Here is a 12464-nt window from a genome sequence, read left to right on the forward strand (position 1 = left end):
CCTACGAGGACTCCATAAAGGCTCCACCCCCCGGGGGGGCAAGGTACGCATGACTTTCCTGCTCTCAAGCTCTCTACTTTCAAAAGCAATTTCAACTCGCTACTATCCTACTGACTTAAGCATTGGAGCGACCTCGCCAGGTTAGCACCCTCGGGTTCTCTGATATCCTTGCAGGTTCGGTTCGTCGTCCATCTAGAAGCCAAATCACCTCGAGTTGGAAGCAGCTAGATCGCGCTACATCACCGGTCATTCCGGTGAAGTTGTTTACAAAGATGTTCAAGAACTTAAGTGCAGGAAAATCAGAGAGCTTCCGTTGATGACTTTGCTGGAAATGTCAAGGTACTGCAGCGAGCGAAGATTGGCGATGGGTTCTACGCTCCCTGAAATGTTGCAACTTGAGAGGTCGAGATGTATGAGCTTCGCAAGGTTCTCCATCCCAGAAGGCAAAACTCTCAGATCGTTGGGCGAGAGGTCGAGTACTTGGAGGTTCGAGAATCCCGACAGATGGGCCAAGTTGGTGAACTTGTTGTGCGAGAGATTGAGCTTCTGAACCGACGACAACGACGAAACTGAACTGGTTTTTGAGGTGGGGGTGAAGACAACATTTCCTCCAAGACAATTCATGGCGAGATTAACTTCGACGAGGCTCAACATCGACCAGAACCAACCTAGAACAGACCCTTGTAGTTTATTGTAGGATAAACCCATATACTGTAACTTGGATAGATTTCAAAGATAATTCCATGAAACGATTCCGCTCATATTTCTTTCTGGAAGCTTTATTTCCCTAATTGGAGGATTCGAGCAGTTCCCATCTCCAGATTCGAAAAGCGACAAGTCAAATCCGGCGACGGAGTGAAAGGCTCGGGAGATTAACTCCCGGTCTGTAGTATTACAACTAGTACTAGGTGCTCTGCCCACCTTTAACGCGTTTGATATACAGAGAAAATGGGGACTCGGGAATCTAACACATCAACTATCTAAACGCTAAAGATCAGCAAGATCTTGTGCATGCCAATTGTTCGATCGAGTTCAGTCTAGATTAAGATTAACAATCGAAGATCAGTTAGCGCATGTGTGGCTTTTAATTGTACAAACAAAAACAAACAGAATAATTCTCATCTTCTTCACTAAAACACGTACGTCGTACATATCAAGTCAGGAATAAGAATGTTGACCATCCATTATTTTCATACTTTACACAATAGAGTTTGCGTTTTGAACTAGTACTATATATCTACTACTCCTCGTCCAAGCAACTCAATATATATGTTCAGGAATTAATCAAATCTGTTGCTATGAGGAAGAACAATCTATAAGAATAAGCAACCGCCGTAGCTACCACCACTAGTGGCCAATTCTCGGACTTGGGCGGGATTTCTTTATCGCTTCCATCAATTTGTTAACGTACTCTGCAAATCGGTTCCCCTTATCTCCAGAATTATTGATTGCCTCGAGAGATAGATTGCTAATAAGCTGAAATGTATCTCCTCCTTCTTCCATGCATCTGTGCTGTTTTGGATCGCTTAATGGTCGGGCTTATGTGGTGGAGAAGAGCAAGGCGATCGAGCCCAACAAGAGAATAATTAAGAGAAGGAAGCGGCCAAGGTGGGATGATTTTGATTTTCTAGCCATGAATATATATTGTATGTGTGGTATCATAATTAACCAGCTTCAATTATTCTCTTCTTGCTAATGCTAGCTAGCTAGGGAGGAGGCTATATATGCTACAAAACTAAGTAGTTTGGTACTAGTATTTATAGCTAGCAGTAATTTATAGCTAGGGAGGAGGCTATATATGCTACAAACCGAGCAGTTCCCATCTCTAGATTCGAAAAGCAACAAGTCAAATCCGGCGACGGAATGAAAGGATCGAGAGATTAACCGGTCTGTAGTATTGCAACTAGATTCCACGAAAGCAATAAGAGACAGAACGAGCGCAACTTTGCAGAACTCCATTGCAGAACCCAACCTTATGTTTCCCGAAATCTTTTCAGGTTTCAACCTCCATGTACTTGCAGAGAAAGAGAACGAGTTTCGATGATCTGAGCTTGTGACCAAGGGTTCGGTGAGAAGAAACAATTCTCTTGGGTGCGCCATTCGGTAGAATTGGGTAGGAAACACCCCGAATTAGCCATTGTAACAAGTTATGGCGGCTATGGCCGAGAGGAACGGAAAACAGGGGAAAGAGGGAAGAAGAAAGAGAGGAGAGAAAGGGGAAGGGGTAGAAGAGAGATCGTAGGGAGAGAGAGAGAATCTGAGATAAAGGAAAATAGTATTTTTCTCTTAATTATCCGAATAATTATTATGAAATTAAAAAATTTTGTAACGGCTTTTTTGAACGGAAAAGAGGTCTTTGTTTCACAGAAGAGTCTTTGTCGCAAAATAAAATATAGGGGAATTTTTATGACAAACCTCATATTACAAGAGGGACCTTGTAATTTTATAATTACTAAACTTTAGAAAGAGGTTTCCGCAACAATCAAAAGCTTCATAGAGGTTTTAGCAATTTACTGAAAGTTAAACGCGGGAGTAGTGCCAAACTGTCAACTGCCAAGCCCGACGGTAGAATTTCTTATCTGATTATGATACCGAAGAAGCATGATACCTAGAAAACAAATCAACCGGTATCGTAAAAGTGGTAACCTGCTTACCGGTATTTATCAAAATATCATACCCTTGCGACTTGCGTCATCGTAAAGTTTCCTACAGTTTATCTTGGTGCGTGTGTGTTTACGCGCGCTATTTTTTTTTTTCAAACCCAAGGGCTTTGAACGGAGAAATACCAACTGATCTCCAAACTCCGTTGCGACTAGTCTTCCCATTAATTTCTGCTTTGAAAATGGCCCCGGTATGCAAGATTTCTTGATTTTTCTTGTCGTTTTTTTTTTCATTTATTATTTCATTAAATTCTGTTCTCGCTACACTGGTATCTGTTGATTGTTTGTTCTTGGTCTGGTAGGCCTTACTCGTCGGCCATTTTACCAGCCACGAGGTTTGTTTTATCTCTTCCTTTTGTTATCATTATTATGTAAATTTTCCCGTTATTCTTAGGGGAAAAGAAGATGCGAAAACTTCAGTAGAGAAAGGACTAACCCTGATGATTTCCTTTTGTAAACATTCAACACGAAAAGTCTTTAAGGGACCAAATAAAGTGAACCCAATACCTCCGATTAGTGGCCTGTTTTCTCATTGAGTTATTTTGTATTAGATCTTGAGCGGCATGGAATTAAATTATTATAAGTATGCAATTCCATGCCACCTGGAATATCCATCAAGATGCTCTTCAGATATCATCATCTAAACCTTATCCCAACTATATAGGGTCGACCACATTTGTTTCTGTTTGGTGCCATATCCATTGTAAAAGATCACCTTTTTTAATAGGTGTTTAAATGATCTCCTATGCACGCGAACCAACCCTCTCAATCTACTTTCTCTTGTTTTATCACCTACTGGAGCTACTCTTAGATTCGTTCTTATGACTTTACCAAGGTGCTATTTAGATATTATTATTAAAATTGCCATTGGTAGGCTTTGGAACCACCCTAAGACTGAGAATTTCATGGGGTTATATTGGCATATTTTGGGGAAATTGCAAACCACGCATATGAGCCTCCTAACAAAACAAACCATAGTGCAGCCTATGGACATTATTACTGGCTTATTTAATGCAGCGAAAAACAGAAGGGTTGGATTGAATTGGAGAATTCCGTTATAGATGTGAATGGTCAACACTATTCTGGCATTGAGAATGCAGAGTAAGGCTGAGTACTATGGATGGTTGATTAAAGCTCTCTGAATACGTGAACATGCAGGTTGCAGAGTGGGTGGATGGCATGGGTGGGGTCCAATATTTTATGAGTTACACCGAGAATATTTCTTTGGTCAAAACCACACTAGTTAGAGGTAGTAATTATTTTGATTGTGTTTGGTACCACTTTTGTTTATACTTGAAAGTTGAAACGTTTTGGATTGACTAATACAAATTGGCATACAACTGTTACTTGAGGCTGTTTATAGTTGAAACAGACATATATGCCTTAAAAATTTGCATATGCCTGAGGCTGTTTGGGGTGAAGTCTTATAATTCTAGTTAGAGTGACTCTCAATTGTGATGTGAAGACAATACATATCTCTCACCAATTTGTATTGATCAACCCAAAACGTTTCTGGTAAAAAGAGTAATGGTACTAAAATACAACTTTATCTAATGTAATGTGTTTTATGACAACACATTTACTTATCGGTGAATATGTTGCCTTGCCTTTTGTTCGTTTGTGTATGCTTTATCTTCCATCAATATCCTTAGCCTAATTTAATGTTGTTCATTTTGTTTAATTAATAATATTCATGAAAGTTTCTAAGTCTTGCAACTGGTTCCGCATGGCCATGTTTCTCCGCGTGCTTGAGTTTTCATGTAGAGACATAATACTAGTATTGCAGAACCATGTTTAACTAAGAATTTTCTCTTCACTTTTCACCCAAGTGTGGAAAATTGCACTATGGATCTAATCTTCTTATATTTACTTCTCACGTGTTACAATTACATATCTAATCTCACATGCCTTAAAGTTAAAGCTAGAGCAGAGGGTCCATGGTCCCTATTTTAGAATAAGAAGAAATTATAACTCTAAACAACATCATTGCAACAAAAACAAACTTAAAGGGAAAAATAAGTGAAGAGAGATTACTCCTATAAGAAGTTGCATCAAACAACTCAATCTTGTTCTAGGCTTATAGCAGGCAATCCAGTTACATTCATTAATTCTGAAAGTTTAATGTTTACAAGTTACAACTGCTGAATATAAAGGGGGGATTGCTTGATAGTTGATAGGAATATAGGATGAAAAAGCAAAGATACCTTTGACTAATGACTGGAAAATGACTAATGATGCCCCTTAAACTAACTTCCAACTTACAAGATTTAAAACCAAGAATAAAAGAAACATAAAAGACATTTATAGGACATAGCATCTTGATTAGAATTGGATTTCATACAAAACAAAGTGAGAAAAGTAACCTTACTGCCTAAAATTAAGGAAGAAACAGAGTAGCATAACCAACTGTTGATCGACTTCATAACAGATTTTTTAGGATTATTTCCCAGATTGTATATGAAATTTTTCTGTACATCATCCAGAAAGGGACATTTTTGGTATACACTTGTTTATTTTTGGTTGTAGACGAATTAGGAAACCTTAGAAATCTAATTCAATGATACAAAATAACTAGCTTGTTCACTAGGACAGTATATAGTTAAATTGAGAATTGTGGATTTCATAGGATCTTCCATGTATGTAGACACAAAAACACAGACTATGTTAAATCTTGCAAGTCCTCTGTTTGCACTCTTCTCTTTAGTTTCTTTTGGATTCTCTCACTATATTCTGTTCACAAATGATGCTTTCTACAATGAAGTGTCTCAATTTGAACTAAATACAATTTAGGTAGGCGCAATCCCAATTATTTATGGTCAGCTACATAAATCATAAATTAACGTTTATGATTTTTAACCAGTAATGGACCAAGCAACTTTATTAGAAATAAAAAGAAGAAAAGTACAACTAGTAAATTGCTTTGTGAACTTGCTAAAAGAATTTCAGCACCTTCCATGACAATGGGGCAAGAATTCCAACCAGAAGCTGCCCTAGTAAATTACTTTGGTTTGTGCTGCAGCATAGTACTTTATGGTATCCTTCAATATGTTACTAACCATTATGTGCATATCAAATTGAATGCTGAGAACTTATAAACTTTTACCAGGACAGTGGTGGCAAGAACTCTCCTCTAATCCAAAAGCTGCAAAGTCTTAGAGCAGCCACTTTGTGAAAAAAACTGTTGAAGGGTAGGTCTCTATCCAGCCCACCTCTGAAGACCCCATATGGTCAAGACAACATCAGGTAATGACCATCTTTGATGAGTTGCAGTACTTTCTTTTACTTTCTCTTTTCCCCTTTAGTAGGTTGATATGCTTGGTGGTCACCTAGATGACAAAGAAGCAGATTGTAGCATGGTTTTTAAAACCGACCCGGAGGCCAAACCGGTCAGGGGTCCAGTTACCGGGTCGAACGGTCGGTCCGTTTTGACAAGAAATAAAAAATTAAAAAAAAAATGAAGACCAGTCAAAATCGTTCAAATGGTTAACCGCCTGGGTCAGCGGTTTGCTGACCAAAATCAACGGTTTTTATGGAAAATCCGGTTTTGGGGAAAACCGGAACGGTCACCTGACCGGTTCCCGGTTTTCCGGTCCGACCGTCCGGTCCGGTCCGGTTTTGAAAACCATGGATTGTAGTACACCTATAATAAGCATCAGGTATTTGTTATATGTTTTTGCATATGTTGTTTTCTGTTTTGGAAGCTGGAAAGCATTTGTGTTTTTATTTTTATCCTCTGCTTAGACTGCAAGGCAACTTTTCTACTGGGAGAAAAGTCTAGAGAAGATGCTCTAATAGCAATATTCCTTCATAGTGGTGATATTGTGCTTGTGGATGGAGAAGCAAGGGAATGCCTTCATGGTTAGTGTAAACTCATCATTTCTAATACATTGACATATATACCTAAAAATGGGAGAATTTATGCATAGCAGTACCTTAGTATAACTCTTTTACCTTCCTAAATTAAGCAATTTCAGATTAAACATAAGTAGCAGTGCTTTTAGAGGTGTTTAGCCTTGATTGAGGCATGTTCCAAACACTCTGAGTGCAAGTCCGAAATGTGAAGTTCTCATGAGGCATAAGTTGGGCCTATGTTTGATGTGAGGTGCAGAACTTTTTAACTGAAGTCAGAGGGATAAGCCTCATGATCACATCAAATTGCTTTAAGAAAAATATGGAACTTCACAATTATCCTCATCATCATCCAAGCCTTATCCCAACTATATGGGGTCGGATAAAAAATATGGAACTTCACAGTAATAATTAAAATTAGGTTATTTGTATTTAACTTTAACTCCAACTAGCATTGCTAAAGTTAGCCCTACTTGTCTCAATAAACAGAAAAGGACCACTAAGGCTGTATGTGGTTCCCGAGAAAATAAGTGAGAAAGGGAAAGTTGTTAATAAATTTTTCATAAGATGCACAGAGAACTTTCATGCAATTTCCCTTTTTCAATAATTTTCTGGTAAACCGTGTTGCTGATAAATAAAAATAGTAATTTTATGGTAAACCAGACACAGCTAAAGAAAAGAGAATTGCTTCTTAACATTTTTTGCTCATATATCTCTATAAGTACCACCTATGCTAGAATTTTCTCTACTTGAAATTTTGGTCCATGAGGAAGTGGGATTAATTCATGGAAGTTTTATAGAAGCTAACAAAAATTTCATAAAATTATGGAAACTCTAAGACATAAAAAAAAGTTGGAAACTTATGCCAGACTTTTAAAAAACAATATAGAATGAATATAAACACACATGTAGGAGTTGCTGATCATTATACAACCAAGACAACTATTTAAAATAGGTAACATAAAATATAGAAAGTGACTCATGTCTTTGAACATGTCTAATATTCTTAAAATCCAAATGATACACAAGTAAACAATTCATAAGCAAATGCAGCAATGATAAATACAAAAGAAAAAAGAAAAATCCTTATGCTCATTTCAGATTCTCAAATGTTTTTGTTTTAGTGGACATTCTTTCATTTCAGAGTTTTAATGGGAATTATTTCATGTTTAAACCAAAATTATATATTTTTACGCCATGGATATAATATTTTGGTCTTAACACTCGAAACTTGCTAAGGTTTGACTAGCTCTGGGAGTTTAACCTAAACTTTAACCAGGAGAGTTTTGAATTGTGTTGATAAGACTTGTTTGAATGCAGAAATGATATTGTCACTTTCCCCTTGATGAAAAATCTTATCTCCAGAGTTTTTCGACATAATTATGTTAAATTAAAAAAAAAAAGTTCTTGAGAGTTGATATACCTTATTGTTCTTGAACAGTAAGATACTTTGTGGATTTAATGAAAATTATGAAATTTACTCAATCAAAAAAAAATCTTGAAAGTCATTTTCTAATTGTCTTTTTGAGCATTTACAACTGTATCTGAACAGCTAAAAGGCATCAGCTAGCTGCCATGCAGATAGCTGGCACTTCTTACTTCATCACTAAAAAGATAGAAATACCCCGTACTTCACCGTATTCTGGGTCCAGTAATTATAATTATTCTACTTCTACTAGAATATTGAGATGATGGATATTTGTAATTGAATTTTATATGTATGTGTTTGCAAGGGGAGGTTAATATTTAAGCCTTGTTCCATCTATATGGGGTTGGAAACATGAATCCTGTTTTACTATTCCGTTCTGTTCAGTGTGAATGTGTGAATATGATACTGAAAATTTTGGAATATGTTTATATTTAAGAAAATTTAAGTTTTCTTTTTGTCTACTTTAATAGAAACAGTATTTTTGTTAGCAGTAGGTGGTAGTATGAGCAAAAGTTGGCCTGAGAGTTTAAGCAGAATCAGAATTGGGAACTGGGTTCAGGACCTTGATAGGAAACTGGAAGCTTATGTCAACAGACTGGTGGATTACCAATAACTAATGGGGTCAGGAAAGATTAGTGCATTTTTAACTTATTGTTTGTAATACACACTTCTCTAGGATGACACATTTATTAACCATCATCATCATCCTAACCTTATCCCAACAATATGGGGCCGACTACATGAATCCTGTTTTTCCATTTCATTCTGTTTAATGCCATATCCATTGTTAAATTGTGAGCTATAAATAATTTATTACTACTTCAAAACATGCCCTTTTTTTGGTCTACACCCAGTCTTTCAAGCCCCTTCAACTTGCAACAGGTCACATATTTATTAACCATATGACCCTTTTTTCAACATGGATTGTTTATGTCTTTATCCTATAAGGAATCTAATTGGTGTATTATTGAAGACATCCATGATGGTTCATCTGTGTCTGACAAATGAGTTAGGAAAGTGCTGACAAGTCATACTAACCAGTTCATTTAACATATAGAAAAACACACTGTTCACTATTAAGGCCAGTGTTTTAATGGGGTCATCCTAAGGACATGTAGTGGGTATTTAGTTTCTAATGTGCAAAAGCTAAAAACAATTGAGTATAGATATGTTGTCTTGATATTGACATATTGATCATTTTTGTTCTGGCTCATTTGCTTGTTCTATCCCCATCAATGTTCCAAATTAGACTCTAACCATGTCAAGTCTGCTAATTAAGTCCTGAGCATCAAGAGTGCTTTAGAAAATAAAACTTTGAGACTTTTTGGACGCTTAGGTCTCTGCATCAATACAACGTATGGGATTAGATAGCCAGCCAACATCAGCATTAGTTCCCAAACAATTCAGAGCCTCCTGTAAAATTTGTCGATTTTCTTTCAGGAATCGTTATTCTAGGCTTGGTTGTCATGTATATATATATAATTAATAGTAGTAGTATAGACAATTATATTTATTGGGAAGAGAAAAGGAGATAAGAGTTGTACTCCGGGGCACTTGATCCAAGCTATAGAAAAACAATACTGGCTGTCTACCTTTAATGACAGGAGAGTAATTTTCTTGTCTCAAAGTCGATGATATCAGTTAGCAACTGAAAACACCTCAAGACTCTTGACACAATTTTGTATAGCAACATGTGTTTGAATTGATTATTTTCTCATTATGCTCTATGAATTTCCCTTGCTCCTGTTTTCCAGGGATATTGCGGCATTCACAGATAAAGAAAATGCTAAGGTACCCCTCTTACAAAACAATTTGCTCAGCAAGATGATCTCTGTTTCAAGGAATACATCAGAACTTCAACAATCAACACTAATATCAGATAAGTAGTTCAAGTGTAATTCTTTCTCATCCAAATTTTAAAAGTTAGATCCTTTTTTTTATTCAGTCAGAACTTGGTTTCAATTGATATGGGCAATAAAAGAAGAGAATACTTTTTTATTCATCATAGCGAGTCACGTTGAGAACTGAATTAAGTAACCTTTTCATTTTATCATGTTCTTTTCTTTTTTTTTTTTCTTTCTCCTTTTTGATGAGCTACGCCCGCTGGATCGTGTTGCATACTCTCCTGGGTTGGGTTGGGTTGGCTTGGACCGGCCATGAAAAACTGGCTCCACTCAGTTAGTAATCCCGATGAATCAGACGACAGTGAATCTTCGCCGGAATAAACAATCTAACTCTTACTCTTTTCCATCACCAGTAGAGCCAAGCCCAGAGTCCAGTTTGCACGCTAGGGTCGGAACCGCTGCCGGCAAGCCTGGCAAGTGATCTCCATGCACGTAGAGTCAACCTGGTGGGTTGCCATCTCCTTCATTCTCTTGGCCTTCTCCACCTCCTCCCGAGCTCTCTCCCACAAGTGCTTTGCCCGCATGAATTCTGACTGCGCCAACTCCATCTCCCGTCTCGTCAGCTCCCTCACTTGCTCTGCATAAGCCTTCTCTATGGTAGCTAATCGAATTTGCTCTGCGGCCTGCCACTTGAGTGCCTGAACGCAGCTCAAGTCGGTCTTTGCATCACCCTCACGAAGGGACCCTGCCAGGAGACAATCTGACTGTGGCCGAAATGGCCGGAGGCTGATCGATAGCTGCAAGTCGAGCGATGGGCCATCAAAAGGATCGGATAGTGTCAGTCGTGACTTCCGGTTGGAAGAACCGGACATACATGAAGAACGATGTGTTGGAGAGGGTGAAGGGTGCAAGGATGCTGGGAGTAATTGTAGTTCCTTGTGATCATTTTGTTCCATTGGAGACGATGAAAGAGCAGTGACTGAGTGACTGAGAGTGAGTGATCAAGGGAGAAGCTGAATGAAGCTTGAGAGCTGTGGGATGACCGAAATGATATCTCTATATACTAGTTTTCCCGATGATTGAATTACCAAAATGCCCATGCTTCCTTACAGAATGAATTTTTACACTTTTTTAACTAACCACGAACCTCAGTCAGTCTTCATGTCATGTCCCAGTAACCCAGTCCCCACTTACAATTACGAGCCTGCCCTTCACCTTGTTTGGGTAAACGATGTTGTTATTGGAGGTAAAAGTGCTAAAATCGAGGGGCATTTGCGCCTACCAGTGCTTAATGAAGAATTCCATTATATTTGGAAGAAATCAAGAAATGGGTCGCGTTATTTGGCAATGAATGGTTCTTTAGTTCTTTCTCTCAGAGTTTCTGCCAGAGTTGCGATTTGCCACTGCCACTGCCTATACGATACTCATCTTTCTTTTCTTTTCTTTTACCTCTTATTTAATTTATTTAATTGCTTTTTTTTTTTTAATTTTTAAGATGAGGATGTGGAGGGGAGGGAGGGAGGTGGGTGGGTAATAATTACGTTGGCACGTGCGTTGGGCAAATGGGCTTGGGGGCCTTTTTCAAGAGGAAGCACTTTATGGTACTGGCTGGTAGGCCTAGGTTGTCGACTCCCTCTATAGAAAGGCTCCACTCCGACCACTCCCTCTACTTTTTTCTCCGACGACGGGCAGCTTGGCACGCGCCACGGGCAAGCCTTCACCCTTCACTCTTCGGTATCAGAATGGGTTGGTTTTAAAGCCTTTGGTTTTGATTCATCATCTAACACTAGTCGCCAACTCATCATTGGGTCCCAATCCCCATACGGAATGCCTCTTGGGTATCAATATCAGCTAATTGAAAAATGACTTCCATCATTAACAATTTGCTTCTCAATTAGATAGATGTAGATCCCAATCACGGACCCGGTGGATATAAATTCTGTCAGATTTGGATCATCATTCCATAATCCCATTATTATCTGGGTTAATAGCCAATGACCCGTTTTCTAAACACAACAGTGCAGGGACCAGGGATTATTATTTCAATTTTTATTTTTTTATTTTTTTATTTCATGGTCTGTTGTTAAGATTATTGGAGCTTCTTAAGTCTGATTTTTTTTTTCAAGTGTTTGAGAGTGATCAGGAAGACAATGTGGCTACTGGGTAGCTTTTGAAGATTCTCTCTCTTTTTTTTTTCGAAGAACTAGCAGCCACATGGTTGAAGGAGAGACAGCCCTCAGTCTGTCAAGATTTAACCCTAATGGTCCCAGTTTGCTAGCAGATCAGAAGGAACTTCAGTGTGTGGTATATATAAAATTGCCATTCTTTGCATGCTTATTACCTTTGACTGTCCAAAAAGGTATTAACAGTAGCTGGCAGTTGTAGCATGATATGATGATGTTAGTATTGATCTTTGTCAGTTGCAACATCCTCCTTCCTATTGATTTTGTTTCTAAATACAATTAATACTTTTGAAACCATCAAAATAATGATTTTTAATTTAAAAACTAAATTTGGAATAGAGATATTATATGATTTATGAAGCAAGATATCAAGTCATCTTGTGAAGTTTTCACAAATTAAAAAAAGCATGCAACTATGCAACTAAGAAAATGTTTTCTGAGTTTTGTGTTTTGTATTAAGAACCAAATTATTTAAAATCAGATGGTTTTAAATTGTTTA

General features: G+C 37.8%; 1 long non-coding RNA gene across 2 annotated transcripts; it reads left to right on the top strand.

Moving 5' to 3' along the window:
• The first annotated feature begins 2537 nt into the window (after nt 1-2537).
• On the top strand, nt 2538-10814 carry LOC148862479 (uncharacterized). Of its 2 annotated transcripts, XR_016110921.1 has the most exons (4): nt 2717-2851; nt 5767-5903; nt 6402-6518; nt 9693-10814. It is a non-coding gene; the product is annotated as an uncharacterized LOC148862479 (long non-coding RNA). The 2 variants fall into 2 exon arrangements; XR_016110920.1 differs by lacking the exon at nt 6402-6518 and having other exon boundaries at nt 2538-2851.
• The last annotated feature ends 1650 nt before the right edge of the window (nt 10815-12464 follow it).

This window comes from Nelumbo lutea, chromosome 3 (assembly GCF_056320005.1).
Source record: "Nelumbo lutea isolate HS-2025 chromosome 3, American lotus-T2T, whole genome shotgun sequence".
Classification (NCBI taxonomy): Eukaryota; Viridiplantae; Streptophyta; class Magnoliopsida; order Proteales; family Nelumbonaceae; genus Nelumbo; species Nelumbo lutea.